The sequence below is a fragment of the Moschus berezovskii genome, chromosome 6 (genome assembly GCF_049115385.1).
Source record: "Moschus berezovskii isolate FMDL1 chromosome 6, NW_MosBer_1.0, whole genome shotgun sequence".
NCBI classification, from domain to species: Eukaryota; Metazoa; Chordata; class Mammalia; order Artiodactyla; family Moschidae; genus Moschus; species Moschus berezovskii.
In genome coordinates this window covers 116,386,063-116,402,093 of record NC_142465.1, presented here as the reverse complement: position 1 = coordinate 116,402,093, position 16,031 = coordinate 116,386,063, and the positions used below count along the sequence as shown (strand labels likewise).

At 44.0% G+C, this 16,031-nt stretch overlaps 1 protein-coding gene across 1 annotated transcript in view; it reads right to left on the bottom strand.

The window, feature by feature from the left end:
* Nucleotides 1–16,031, bottom strand: part of ACO2 (aconitase 2) — a 50,257-nt gene that overhangs the window by 26,008 nt on the left and 8,218 nt on the right. The gene's annotated exons all lie outside the window — the stretch shown is intronic.

Genomic DNA, 16,031 nt, shown 5'->3' with positions numbered 1-16,031 from the left:
GGCACAACTCTCAGGCTATTCATTCAAATCTCAGTACAAATGTGACCCATTCCAGGTCAGGCTCCCCAGGGTGGATGTTTGGTCAGGCGAACCTATTTAGTGACACTCCCCAGGTCTTCAACCCACAATAATAATAACCACCTGACTGAAATATCACTAAGCCATCACTTATGTTTCATGGGTAGGGACAGCCTGACTGACCTGTCAATTGTCCTACAGAAATCAACACTCGCACTCACAGTTTTACTAATCTACTAACTGCAACAAAAAAGTAAAAGGATGTTATTAGCTTGGTTGAGAAATATCAATAACCTCAGATAAGCAGATAATACCATCCTTATGGCAGAAAGTGAAGAGGAACTCAAAAGCCTCTTGATGAAAGTGAAAGAGGAGAGTGAAAAAGTTGGCTTGAAGCTCAACATTCAGAAAACTAAGATCATGGCATCTGGTCCCATCACCTCCTGGGAAAGAGATGTGGAAACAGTGTCAGACTTTATTTTTGGGGGCTCCAAAATCACTGCGGATGCTGACAGCCATGAAATTAAAAGACACTTACTCCTTGGAAGGAAATTTATGACCAACCTAGATAGCATATTAAAAAGCAGAGACATTACTTTGCCAACAAAGGTCCGTCTAGTCAAGGCTATGGTTTTTCCAGTGGTCATGTATTGATGCGAGAGTTGGACTGTGAAGAAAGCTGATCACCGAAGAATCGATGCTTCTGAACTGTGGTGCTGGAGAAGACTCTTGAGAGTCCCTTGGACTGCAAGGAGATCCAACCAGTCCATCCTAAAGGAGATCAGTCCTGGGTGTTCATTGGAAGGACTGATGCTAAAGCTGAAACTGCAATACTTTGGCCACCTCATGCGAAGAGTTGACTCACTGGAAAAGACTCTGATGCTGGGAGGGATTGGGGGCGGGAGAAGAAGGGGACGACAGAGAATGGGATGGCTGGATGGCATCACCGACTCGATGGACATGAGTTTGAGTGAACTCCGGGAGCTGGTGATGGACAGGGAGGCCTGGCGTGCTGTGATTCATGGGGTCGCAAAGAGTCGGACACAACTGAGCGACTGAACTGAAGACTAAGCAATTCACTCTGTTCCTCCAGGCCTTAGCTTTTCAAAGGGTGAAACCTCAGCCGTGCTCCTTGCTTCAGAGCTGAGCTGAGAGGTTTGAAGTGTATGAAGTGTCACATGTAACTCTGAAGAGGCTGACCTCAAGGGCAAAGACACCATGTATCACTCATTCACAGACCACGTGTATCTCACATGTAAAATGAACACTAGGCTATGGGTGATCTTAGAATAAAAATAAGAACAGGAACATTCCTGGTGGTCCAGCTCTCAATGAAGGAGACCTGGGTTTGATCCCTGGTCAGGGAACAAGATCTCCCTTGACACAAGGATGATCAAAGATCCCACATGCAGCAGCAAAGACTCAACACAGCCAAGTAAATAAAAAAATAAATATCAAAATAAATGAGAAAAAAAAAAGACCCCAGTCATTACTTATTTAGTACCTGCTCTATGCCACCAGGCATTTTCTGTGTCTAATTTTGTGCAAGATGATTGTTATTTCCATCTTACAGATGTGGAAACTGAAGGTCAAAGAGGTTAAGTCACAAGTCCTACATGTGATAAGCAGTGAATCCAGGATGCAAGCATGGGCCTGTTTCTTTAAAGATGAGCCAATTCCCCTGGATTCTGCTGCCCTCTTGCCCCACAGAGCCTATCCTTTCCCATTTGAAGACAGCCTGGTGTGATGGTTCAGACAGAAGACCTATCGTCAGACCGCCCAATCCAGCACCACCAACCTGCTGGGACCCTGGATAAGTTACTCAGCCTCACCAAGCTTTAGCGTCCCCATAGAGAAAATGGGAGATAAATGTTGGCATTAACATTAAATGAAACCATCTAAGTGCTTGGCACAGAGTGTGTTCATAGAATATGTGCTCATTGTATTCTTTTCCTTCACGGAGGAGACAGACACAAAATTAGACAAGGTTGTGCTCCTTTTCTGGATTGGCGGAAGAGCACGCCTCTTATTTTGCTTACTGCAAACACAGCTTTTGGTTGATCAGCGTTTTTCAGAAGCCTTAGCTCATGTGGACCTTTGACACTCCTGACCCTCTTCTGTCTGTCTTAGTATTCCAACTGTCTTAGTATTTCTCCTTAGTTATTTGCCTTCCTTCCAACTCTGGCCAAGACATTCTGAAAATCTCAGCTGAGGTCTATAGGTACATCTCTTCTGTCTCTCCTTCGGACAACTTGCAATTTCTTAAATTTACCTTGGAAAGTCTCTCATCCTTCTGAAATCCCTTCTACTTATGGGGTCCTGGCAGTGCGACCTCATCTATTTGGTCTCTGAGTAACTCAGAATTTGCTTTCCTCCAGGGCACTAAACACACTAAACTTTCTTACCCAGTACAAAGCCTAAAGCGCTCTGCCACTGGGCCTTTGTACATGCTGTTTCTTCTGCTTAGAAAGCTCTGTCCATCCCTTCCCAAACTGCCCTTCATGTAGATAATTCCCATTCATCCTTCAAGTTCCAAACTAACTTCACTTTCTTAGGGAAACTTCTTGAACTCTCAGTGCAAGCAAAGCTTCACTCTCATATATGCCCATTTACTACTTTCTAACATTAATTTGTGAGATGCTATCTGTCTCCACCACTCTGTAAGATCCATTAAGGGAGAGACTGTCTTTGTGTCTTCATAATAAAATTCCCCATATGATTGAACACCAGGTCTGATACACAGGAGGTGTTACATGAGCATTGGTTAATTAAATCAAAGGATTTTTTTTTTTTTTTTTACTTTACCAACCAGTTCTTCCTTAATGAACAAGGTTGAATACAGAGCAAGTTCAGTTAACCTTGTAATAACAAACAGTTAAAAGGCCAAATTAATAATTTACCAGTCTCAGACACTTTTGGTTAGATTATAAACAGGTTGAACATTTCTGAAAGACAATTAGGCATTACCTATTAAAATGTGAAATGTTTCTATCTTATGACTAACTTTTCTTCTTCTTCCAGGAAGCTATCTCATAAAAATACTCATTTAAAAGAGCACAGAGACTGGCAGGAACATTCTCCATATTACTGTTTCTAAAAGAACAACCTAATTATACAAAAATAGAGCACTGATTGAATAAATTCTGGTCCACCCATGAAGGAAAGCCATTCTACAGCTGTTTAAAAAGAACAAGGTAATGGTGGTGGTCTTACAACATTGTGAATGTAGTTAATGCCACTGGACACTTGAAAATGTTTAAAAATGTCAAATTCTATATGTATTTTACCATAATTTTAAAAAGGAAGTAGATCTACCTTTATTGGCAGGAAAAAAATTCCATGACATTCGGCAAAAATAAGTGGCAAAATAGTACTATGGTATGGGCCCATTTCCGTATAATAATAGTAATTAACAAATGTAAATATGCTCAGAAAAAAAAAACTGGTAAGATCTGCTTAGACTGTTCACAGCAATTATCTGTAGAGATTAGAATTATGGGGACTTTTATGTTCTAGGCTAAGTATTTCCAAATGCTACATACATGAGTTCCTTTTGTAATCGGGGGAAAAAATGGATGAGACAAATCAATGCAGAAAAAGCATATTTACTGTATACAGCAAACATAGCAAGATCAGTGAGGAGCATCTGGACAACAATCAAAAGTATTCCAGTTTTTAAAAATGTGCAAACCCTTTGTTTCAGCAAGTTAGCTTATAGGAATTTATCATTACTAAGGAAAAGGGGGGAAAAAATGTACCTTCACACTACAGAGACCTGGTTACTACCACCTTAACCCAGAGGTCAAAGAGCATCACCAGCAGCAAGACTACCTCACATGTGTGCCTTCTGATCAGATAGCATCACCTGGGAAGAATTCCTGTCAAAACATACTTAACTGAATCTAAGAAAGCTTTGGGACCTGACTTCCAGTTTAAGGGAAATGCAGGGAATGAAAGAATAATCAGTTACATAGAGAGTGTGGACAGTCTACAGGAAACTGGCCTGGAATATCATAGAGGAAAACGGGGGTGGGGGGTGTGTGTGTGTGTGTCTGTGTCTGTCTGTATGTGTGTCTGTGTGCGTGTGTGTGTCTGTGTGTGCGTGCGCGTGTGTGTGTGCGTGCGTGCACGCGCAGGAGTGGGGAAGGAGTGGGCAGGAGTGAGTGTTCTAGGTTAAGAGAGACTATAAGAGCCACGTCAGTACAGTGTGCAATTTTTTTTTTAATTAGATTTTGATATGGAAAGAGAAAAAACAAAGACACTTTTGGGAGAAGAAAGCAAATAAGGCAAAATGTTGATAACTTTTGACTCTGGACAGTAGGTATATGGGTATTATTTGTACTATTTTTTATATTTCCTTACATGTAAAAAGTCATGACAAAAAAAATCTTTTAAATAAGGCATCAGGTACAGTTAAATCCATGTGCTAGATATAACGGCCTAAATTTCCTTCTTGATTTTTCTGTATTTTCCAAATTTTCTACAAAAGACTCATTTTATAATACTTCTTATAATCAGCCCACCAGGCTCCCCCGTCCCTGGGATTCTCCAGGCAAGAACATTGGAGTGGGTTGCCATTTCCTTCTCCATATTTTCTCCTATAATTCCCCAAATTTGTATCAAGGTGATACTGTTTTCAGATGGTGCAGAAAAAACCAAAGTTCCCTAGTATCATTATATTTTTGTCCTTGAACCTCAATTCTGAAATCCAACATTTGGGGAAGGTACCAAGCTCAGAGTGGCCACCCCATGGGTCACTTTCCTGAGTGTAGTCTGGTGGACAGTGCGATCCCCCAGGTGACAGGAGGCAGTGGGGGCCAAGAAGGAACATTTGAGGGGTGGGAATCCAGAGATCTGGCCTCAGAGTTGGGTCACAATGTCCCCTTGGATAAAAAACCTAGACTTTCTGTGACTTCTTTTTTTCATTTCTATAAAATGGGAGAAGCCTATTATTCTGGATGCTTCAAAACCACCTGGGAGATTTCACAGACATGGTGCCTAGCCCCTACGGGCTCTCAGACCTCTCAAACAGCGTCACTGGAGGTGGAACCTAAACATCAGTAAGGGTGTAGGTTACTCTGACACAGCTGGGTCTCAGAACCCTGGACTAGATGCTCTCTAGAGTGCGTTTCAGCTCAGAGATTCTATAAATACTCCTCCCCAGCAAGCGGGCTCTCAGATAAGCCCACTAATTCCCCAAAGGTCTAGGGGAAAGCATAGCAATGTCACAACAGATTTATCTGAATCAAGGAAGAAACCCCCCAGGGCTCAGGTCTTTCTGGAGCAGCCACAGCCTTCACCCTTTATTCACAGGCATGGAGGTAACTGGCATGCACACATCAAATGCAACGAAAAACAAGAGATCTCTTCAAGAAAATTAGAGATTCCAAGGGAACATTTCATGCAAAGATGGGCTCGATAAAGGACAGAAATGGTATGGACCTAACAGAAGCAGAAGATATTAAGAAAAGGTGGCAAGAATACACAGAAGAACTGTACAAAAAAGATCTTCACGATCAAGATAGTCACGATAATGTGATCACTGATCTAGAGCCAGACATCCTGGAATGTGAAGTCAAGTGGGCCTTAGAAAGCATCACTACGAACAAAGCTAGTGGAGGTGATGGAATTCCAGTTGAGCTATTTCAAATCTTGAAAGATGATGCTGTGAAAGTGCTGCACTCAATATGCCAGCAAATTTGGAAAACTCAGCAGTGGCCACAGGACTGGAAAAGGTCAGTCTTCATTCCAATCCCAAAGAAAGGCAATGCCAAAGAATGCTCAAACTACCGCACAATTGCACTCATCTCACAGGCTAGTAAAGTCATGCTCAAAATTCTCCAAGCCAGGCTTCAGCAATATGTGAACCGTGAACTCCCAGATGTTCGCAGAGGCACCAGAGATCAAATTGCCAACATCCTCTGGATCATGGAGAAAGCAAGAGAGTTCCAGAAGAGCATCTATTTCTGCTTCATTGACTATGCCAAAGCCTTTGACTGTGTGGATCACAATAAACTGTGGAACATTCTGAAAGAGATGGGAATACCAGACCACCTGACCTGCCTCTTGAGAAACCTGTATGCAGGTCAAGTGGCAAGAGTCAGAACTGTACATGGAACAACAGACTTGTTCCAAATAGGAAAAGGAGTGCGTCAAGGCTGTATATTGTCACCTTGCTTATTTAACTTATATGCAGAGTACATCATGAGGAACGCTGGGCTGGAAGAAGCACAAGCTGGAATCAAGATTGCTGGGAGAAATATCAATAACCTCAGATATGCAGATGACACTACCCTTATGGCAGAAAGTGAAGAGGAACTCAAAAGCCTCTTGATGAAAGTGAAAGAGGAGAGTGAAAAGGCTGGCTTGAAGCTCAACATTCAGAAAACAAAGATCATGGCATCTGGTCCCATCACTTCACGGGAAATAGATGGAAAAACAGTGGAAACAGTGTCAGACTTTATTTTTTTGGGCTCCAAAATCACTGCGGATGCTGATTGCAGCCATGAAATTAAAAGACGCTTACTCCTTGGAAGGAAAGTTATGACCAACCTTGATAGTATATTAAAAAGCAGAGACATTACTTTGCCAACAAAGGTCCGTCTAGTCAAGGCTATGGTTTTTCCTGTGGTCATGTATGGATGTGAGAGTCGGACTGTGAAGAAAGCTGATCACCGAAGAATTGATGCTTTTGAACTGTGGTGCTGGAGAAGACTCTTGAGAGTCCCTTGGACTGCAAGGAGATCCAACCAGTCCATTCTAAGGGAGATCGATCCTGGGTGTTCATTGGAGGGACTGATGCTGAAGCTGAAACTGCAATACTTTGGCCACCTCATGCGACGAGTTGACTCACTGGAAAAGACTCTGATGCTGGGAAAGGTTGGGGGCGGGAGAAGGGGACGACCGAGAATGAGATGGCTGGTTGGCATCACCGACTCTGTGGACATGAGTTTGGGTGAGCTCCGGGAGTTGGTGATGGACAGGGAGGCCTGGCGTGCTGTGATTCATGGGGTCGCGGAGAGTCGGACACGACTGAGCGACTGAACTGAACTGATACAGTGTCACAGAAAGCAAGCCAGATTCAGAACACTCCATTGATGACTAGCTCCCTGCCTGGTCAAACTATTTTAAAATAATTATTAAATAGGGAGAATAATCCCTGTCATTTAACAAACAATGAACATGTTCCTAGATGCCAAAAACCGTCTCCGAGTGGCTTCCAAACTTCAAGGCCCTCGAACAAAATTCTTTGTGGTAAACACACCAGGCTGTTGCTAGAACTAGCATCTTCGCACACCTGTACGCTATTTGCTACAAGCACCTGAAGACAGCTTAGTTGTACCACACTGGACTCGAGAACACCACAATGCTCTCCCCAAGACTAGAAGTTGGTGGGATACGAAAGACATGGAACAGTGTGGTAGTGTGTTAAAAGTAGCTATTGTATGCGTTAGGTACAGAGGTTAGTGAAGTCAGGAAAATGCCACCGGTGAGGTGAAAAGGATGCTAAGACCTCCTCGGGGCTCAAACAAGATAATGTTTGGTTTTAAATCAAAAACACTGGCTACAGATGCAAAAGCCAAACAGAGAAAATGAGTGATTTGCTCCAAATTGCATGCCATTTGTGGAGAGTCATCAGGGAAGGAAGAAGTCATTCAAAGTCCATTGTAGTATCCTAGCAACATCCAAATATTGGCCATAAGATGTTCTGGGCTAAAAGGACCCTTGCAGAGAGGACTTTCCAGTTTTGACTGAAAACACACAGGCACAAAATACATGTTATGGTGTGATCCAGCAGCAGGTACTTGACAGCGTGTGTAACTGAAGTTTCACACCTGACATGTGCAATGTATACTGTCATTTATTCTAATTTTTTCAGTGTGGTAAAATACACACACACACACACATAAAATTTACCACTGTAACTGTTACATGCACAATTCAGCATGCAACCATCACCACCGTCTCATTCCAGAACTTCTCCACCACCCAAAGCGAGTGGCTGCTCCTCTATCTCTACACCCTCCCTGTCCCAGCAGCTAGCAGTTGCTGATCTGCTGTTTCTATGGATTTGTCTATCGCAGGTATTTCATATAAATGAAATCATCAATAGGTGGCCTTCTGGGTCAGGCTTTTTCCATTTAGCTTTCTGTATTATTTTTTTGAAAGCAGCTTGCACCCCATTAATTTCATGATCCAAGAACAGGTCAATAGGGGCAGTTTGAAACCACTTCCTTAATGCAGCCTTTCTGGCACCAGAGATAGGTTTCATGGAAGACAATTTTTCCACCGGATAGTTTAGGGATGATTCAAACGCATTATATTTATTGTGAACCTTATTTCTAATTACATCAGTTCCACCTCAGATCATTAGGTATTAGATCCCCGAGGTTGGGGACTGCTTTCAATTAAAAATATCAAGTTACATAACAGATGCTGATGGATGTTAACGAGACTTACTGTAGTCATCATTTTGCAATAATCATGAAACTATTAGAAAGTTGTCTGTCAACTGTAACTCACATTTTTAAAGCGTCACTTACAAACATCAAAGGCAAGCAATGAGGGGCCGCAGCCCCGGGCGTCGCATCCCCAGGCGCTCTGCCGAGTTCTGCCTCCTGCACCAGCGGCCCGCCTCAGCCCACCCACTCGGCGCCGTCCACACACACATATCCACCCGGAAAACGGGACAAATAAAGACGGTGGAGTGAGCTTTTAATTTTTTCAGTCAAATTTATTACACTTAAAACACGTCCCTTGTTGAGCCTTCCTGTATCTTTGATGTCAAAAAGGTCCTTTAAAGAAATAATGGTGACAGTAGAGGGTGATTTCGTGGGCTGTTTGGTTTGCTGTTGTTTTAGTGTCCTTACTTTAAAAAATTTAAAACCTGTAACCTCAGGTTGATCCCTTCAATTCCGTGTGTACACTTTGGTGCCCTCTCTCATGCAACTTTCCTAGAACAACACTGTCTTTGGGGGGCACTGGAGAAGTAAGATACAAGGAGGAGGAAAAAGCTAGGTTTTAATATCACCCCTATTACCTCAGCAGCAGCCAGAAATGTGAGAATTGATAAGCAGGGTTGACTCTGGTGAAAAACATCTTATCTTCACTGTCATTCTGTCTCCCCTCCCTCCCACCACCAAAACTTACCATCTGTTTACTCATTCTGCCCATCTATCAACTAGTTAGAGTGATTACGGGTGCCAGGCACTGTTCCAGGCACTGAGGATACAACAAGAAATAAAATGCTTCAGTACTCCCTGCCCTCTTGGGACTGACATTCCGGGAGGTTAAGGGGGGAGGGGAGACAGTCAAATAGAGACAGAGAAACAAGTAAAATCTCAGTCAGATATTAATCAGTGTCATGACAGAAGGAAGCAGAATCAATGGGAGAGTGAACCAGGGAAGTGGGGAGAGGTGCAACTCAAAGTAGGTTAGGAAGGGCTTCAGTGAGAAGGTGACATTCTAATGATAGGATTTGCTCACAAACTGGCCAAGAAAGCATGAGAGCAAAGTAAAGAATACCACTGAGGTTTTGGAGCTGAATAACTGGAAAAATGGAGCTGCTATACACTGAAATCGGGAAGGTAACAGGAAGAGCTGACTTGGGGTGAGCCTGGGAGTCTGCCTGTCTGACCCCCAAGTGGAGAGATCAAGTAGGCAGCTGGATTCTCATTTTAGGTCCCTTTCCTCTAGAACTAGGCTAATAAATGGTCCATCTGGAAGCATAGATTATCAGAACCCAAGGTGACCCAAGATCACCAAGTATCTTTTATTCACTTGACAGATAAGAGTGTCCCAGGTCACACATACCTAGTTAATAGCAGTTTGGGGATTTCCCTGGCAGTCCAGTAGTTAAGACTTCCACTTCTAATGTAGGAGGTGCAAGTTTGATCCCTGATTGGGGAATTAAGATCCTACGTACTGCATGGCACAGCAAAACAAACAAAAAAATCCAGCAGTTTGGAGCAGAACTCAAGTCACTTAATTAGCAAGTCAATACTTTTTCCACCATACTACCTCCCTAATTAAAACTGAAGTAGCACTAACTCATTAAACACATACTTATCCAGCCTCAGACTTTGTGCTGGGCTTCCCTGGTGGCTCAGACAGTAAAGAAGACGCCTGCAACGCAGGAGACTTGGGTTTGATCCCTGGGTTGGGAAGATCCCGTGAAGAAGGGCATGGCAACCCATTACAGTATTCTTGCCTGGAGAATCCCCATGGACAGAGGAGCCTGGTGGGCTACAGTCCATGGCGTCGCAAAGAGTCAGACATGACTGAAGCCACTAAGCACAAGCACAGCAAGACTTTGTGCTATGCCGCTTGAATGAATAAGATAAGCAAGACAAGACACAGCCCCTGCCACTGGTGAGCTTAAGTTTGGTGGAGAAGACAGATATCAAGTCAGATATCACTCAGGAGACCATGGAAGCAATGATATAAGTGCTGTGAAAGAAAGGTGATGCAGCTACAACACTCTAGCAGCATAAAGCTGGAGAACAAAATCCAGGCAGGGGAAAGGCTTTTTCCAAGAAAGTGATCTTTCATCTGAGAACTGAAACATGACTAGGAGCTAGTCAAGTAAACAAAGTGTGGTTTAGGAGAAGGACTTTGGGGAACCTGGCAGGCAGAGAGAACAGCAGGTGCAAATTCCCCTTGGCAGGGAAGCACTTGGAAGTTGAAAAAAGAAAGAGAAAGCCAGCTTGGCTGGAGCAAAGTGAGCAAAGGGCAGTGGAAATGGCAGAAAATAAAGCTAAGAGGTAAAGTGGAGCCAGGTACTGTGTAGGACCTTGCAGATCTATGGGAAAAGCTCCCCAGCAACCCTGAACTAAGGCTTATCTGCGTCTTGGTGGAACATCTCAGAACACCAGAGGGCAGAAAGCTTCTAAAGGAGCTGTGAAGTCATCTCCCACTTGACTCCTTACCTCCCTGGGACGAAGTCATGAGGCAGCTTGGCCTCGCCTCCCAGGATCTGATGAGATGTAGAGCTCTCTGCCCTGGACCCTCTGGACTAGAACTGCAGAGCACAAACCCGTTCAGTGGCAGCAGGGTCGGCACAACGTTCGGTTCAGTCCTCAGTTCCTTCGTTCCGGTGTTGCTCTCTGCAGTGTATGCAACTAGAACCCAGGGAGCGGCACCCTCAGCCTGTTCTTCTTCTCATTCTGTGTCTAAGGAATGAACTGTCTGAATATGAAGGATTCACTTTACCTTTACTGATCAAGCAGTTAGGCCTTGATCTCTTCTTATAAGTACATATGAACTTCACAGTAGGACATGTTAAACGTTTAACTTGATCCTAAAAGTAATGGGAAGCCACTGAAGCAGGATTATATCTGCCTTAAAAAAATAAAAAGTCATTGTGGCTGCCATGGAGATAATGCACTCAAGGAGGGCCAAAGCAGAACAGGTTGACAGTGGCTTATCATGTAACCTACTTACTTCCCATGAGCACATTTGTATTTTCACATTTGAGCACCTACGCTGTGCCAGTCACTAGAAAACAAATACCAAGAAGAGTAGGACAGTCCCTGCACTTACATAGTCTGGCCACAATCAGCAGGTCAGTGCACCCACTGTGACCTGCAGGAAGAGGGAAACACACACAAGGGGCAGGAGTACAGCAGAGGAACAGTGAACTCTCCTCGGGCAAGCCTTCACTGTGCAGGGCCCTGGAGGGTAAATAAGGGTTTCCAAGGCACTCAGAGGACAGTGTATGTAGGATGATACAGAATCGTCAAGCAAAGCGAGCAGGAGCTAGAAATCACTCAAAAGGGTGGGTGGTAAAAGACAAAGCAGGAAGTGGTAGAAGGTCAGGCCAGACACCCAGCAGGGCCAGGAGGCTGAATTAAGACCTGTGGTTTATACTTAGATATAGCTCAAAGGCCCAGCTCCACCATTTACTAGTTGTGTGCTGTCAAGCCAAGGGTTCACCTTCAAATCCAGTTTTCTTTTTTGAAGTTTTTATTGGGGTTAGCAGTCATGTACAGATGTGAGAGTTAGACCATAAAAAAGACTGAGTGCTGAAGAACTTATACTTTAGAATTGTGCTGGAGAAGACTCTTCGGAGAGTCCCTTGGACAAGAGATCAAGACAGTCAATCCTAAAGGAAATCAACCTTGAATATTCATTGGAAGGTCAGCTGCAGAAGCTGAAGCTCCAATACTTGGCCACCTGATGTGAAGAGCTGACTCACTGGAAAAGACCCTGACACTGGGAGAGACTGAAGGCTATTTATTAAATAGTTTGTACTAGAGTTTTTCCTCCCATTTAAATAACTAGGACATGTTTCTTGGAGAAAATTTAGAAAACACAAAATTTTATAACTCCTTGAAGATCATCCGGAAATACCTACCACCACCAACCCTCCACCAGACTCCCTGGCCTGATGCCAGGTACCCCGTGGAATTCAATACTCGGTGATTCCAAGAAGGGCACTAAACACCAGTCCACGCTGAATCCACATCTCCTCACAGCCCCTAGCACCAGGGTACCCACTGAACCCAAACTGAACAGGTGTCAGAGCTGAGGTGTCTAAGCAAAGACAATGGCAACAATAATAATTACTAGTAGCAGCAGTAATGGTTATGTGGATGAACAGCCCTAATGTATATGAGCCCCATTTAACAGAGGAGGAACCTGATGGATGGAGGATAGTAACTCACCCAAGGTCTTGCAGGTACGCCAGCATTCAAAGACAGCCTGGATCTAAGCCTAAATACTGAAACCTCCAAGTGCCAAGTGAACCCTGGCAACTTTAAGTACTGACTTGGACACAAATGAATTAAACAAATCAAATAACATCAAAATGGAATAGATGCCAAACCGTTAACAGTAGCTATCCCTGGAGGGTGAAATTATTGACAGTTTTTTGTATTTAGGTAATCTGAACCTTTAACACTGTACATAGATTAATTTTAGAATCAGAAGAAAATCTAAAGAAATATAAATTATCAGTTCAGTTCAGTCGCTCAGTCGTGTCTGACTCTTTGCAACCCCATGAATCACAGCACGCTAGGCCTCCCTGTCCATCACCAACTCCCGGAGTTCACTCAAACTCATGTCCATCGAGTTGGTGATGCCATCCAGCCATCTCATTCTCTGTCATCTCCTTCATCTCCCACCCCCAATCCCTCCCAGCATCAGAGTCTTTTCCAGTGAGGCAACTCATCGCATGAAGTGGCCAAAGTATTGGCGTTTCAGCTTTAGCATCAGTCCTTCCAATGAACACCCAGGACTGATCTCCTTTAGAATGGATTGGTTGGATCTCCTTGCAGTCCAAGGGACTCTCAAGAGTCTTCTCCAACACCACAGTTCAAAAGCATCAATTCTTCGGCAATCAGCTTTCTTCACAATCCAACTTTCATATCCATACATGACCACTGGAAAAATCACAGCCTTGACTAGATGGATCTTTGTTGGCAAAGTAACGTCTCTGCTTTTTAATATGCTATCTAGGTTGGTCATAACTTTCCTTCCAAGGAGTAAGCGTCTTTTAATTTCATGGCTGCAATCAGCATCCACAGTGATTTTGGAGCCCAAAAATATAAAGTCTGACACTGTTTCCACTGTTTCCCCATCTACTTCACATGAAGTGATGGGACCAGATGCCAGGATCTTTGTTTTCTGAATGTTGAGCTTCAAGCCAACCTTTTCACTCTCCTCTTTCACTTTCATCAAGAGGCTTTTTAGTTCCTCCTCCTGCTGCTGCTGCTGCTGCTGCTGCTGCTAAGTCACTTCAGTCGTGTCCAACTCTGTGTGACCCCATAGACGGAAGCCCACCAGGCTCCCCCTTCCCTGGGATTCTCCAGGCAAGAACACTGGAGTGGGTTGCCACTTCCTTCTCCTTAGTTCCTCCTACAAATACATTATTATTAAACATTTTTAATTTCAATTACAAAATTTTAGAAACTTTACAAGGAAATATATCAAAATGTTAACAGTAGTTATCTCTGGGTGGGGTGGGTTATCTCTGAGTATTATGAATAATTATAGGTAATTTTTATGATATTCTTTATACTTCTGTATTTTCCAAGCTTCCTAAATAGGTATCTTTATAAATAAGAAAAAAAAAAAAAGGTAAGAAATTAATTCTACCTTAAAAATAGCTATTACTGAGTCTTATAACATTTGACCACTGTGGTTGGAGTATGAGTAGTCCAGATCAGTATTATTTAAAGAAGGAAGATGACTTGGGCATATTAAAAAAAAAAAAAACTTACTGGGGTTTTGTCTTTGTTTTCTCAAGCCAGAAGTAAAACATAATGCTTGGTTCAACCTGGCCCCATGGTCATGCCAGCAATCATCCATTGGCCATCCACTCAGATGTCACAAAAACTAGGAAATGGGAAATTTTTTCCCCATCTTGGAGTCCAAGTCCCAGGCCATGTGAAATTCTCAAGAGTAAGTACCAGGCCTAGAACAGATATTTCCACTAAGCCCTCAGCCTCCATTTTCTCAGGAACTAGGAAGACGAGGGCAGCCTCAAAGCAGAAAACCTCTCTTCAGCAACCTCTACAGAGTCTGGATTCAGCATGATTATTCTAGGGAGCTCATATGCTTCCAGAAAGCCTATTCCACTACTAGACAGTTCTAATACTTAACAACCAATGCTTCTCACACTGAACTGAAACCCACCTCCTTCCTATCAGGCAATGGAAACTGGGGCTCAAATCCCAGCTCTGTCCCCAACAAGTGGCACAATGCTGTGTGGTTTTGTTGAACCCCTCTAACGCTGTGGGGGTTATTAAAGGAGAGCACCCATGTGAAAGCAGCCAGCCCAGTCACCGACACATTTCCTAGCCCTGTCCTTTGGAACCAGATCAAATGGGCTTAGTCACTCCTCCACGCTTCAGCCCTTCAAATCACTGAAAACCATGATTGTGTCTTCTCCACTCTAAGCATTCCTATAGTATTTCCTTGCTACAAAACTCCATCCACTTGGGTGGCAGTCTCCCCTCTGGGTGACCAGAAAGCCCTCGAATCTGTTTTGGAGTAAACACCAACAGCTGCCATGGAGTAGTGTCTCTCATAACCCTTGCTGGACAGAGCTCAGCCTCCCTAACTGCCCTGAAGATGCAGAGGTTCAGTGACAGCAAGTGGCCTGCCCAAGGTCACACAGCTGGGAACCTGCTGAGCTGTGCCCTTCTCACTATGCTTACAGACAGTGTCTCCCAACCTCTGCTCAGGCCCGGCAGCCAGGCGGGCTCAGTCCTCCACGGGGGCTTAGTGTCTCTGGTGGAATTTGGCTTCTTGGTTTGACTGTGCCCTCTCCCCTGCTGGCTGGGATACAAATCTCCAGGGCTCCCAGGGGTGAGGGAGGCTCTCCTGATCTTGCGCTTAACTGACACAGAACAAACTCTGAAGGAAGGACTATAACCAATGTGGACCCACCAGGGAGTCAGGTAAGAAATAAAATGAAAAGAAACCAACAGAACTGTGTCAGGCAGGACCACAAAGGTTATCTTATGTCACCTTCCCAACAACTGTGCCAAGTGGGAGTGTTATAGGTAATTTTGTCTTCTGTTTTAAGGAGAAAACAGACTCCGACAGGTGAGAAGGTAAACTGCACTAAAATGTAAGTTCTACGAGGGCAGAAGACTTGTCTCACTTGGTCACCACGAAAGACTCAGAGTTTAGGACACAGAGTCCAGGACACCAATGCTTGATGATGCGATGGATGAAGGCAGAACAGTGATTTGAACACAAGGCTCTTCATCTTGCTTTCAAATTCAAGTTGTGAGCGCCTCAGGCAGAGGCTGTGCTGAGCCTCAGTGCCTGTTCACAGAGCCAAAGCACGGGGGAGGCTGGCTGGCTGGGCCAGTCCGACCTCCGTCCACACTGTGAAGCATGCCACACACCAGCGCTGCCTCAGGGAACCACGTGTCAGAGGGTGCTACAGCTCACAGCAAAGCAGAGGAGAAGGTGGCTGAGCTGTCCAAACAGGCCGGGATCCTGGAGAAGCCTGGTCTCTGAAGGCAGCTGCTTCAGCAAGAGACAAAGAAGTCACCGGC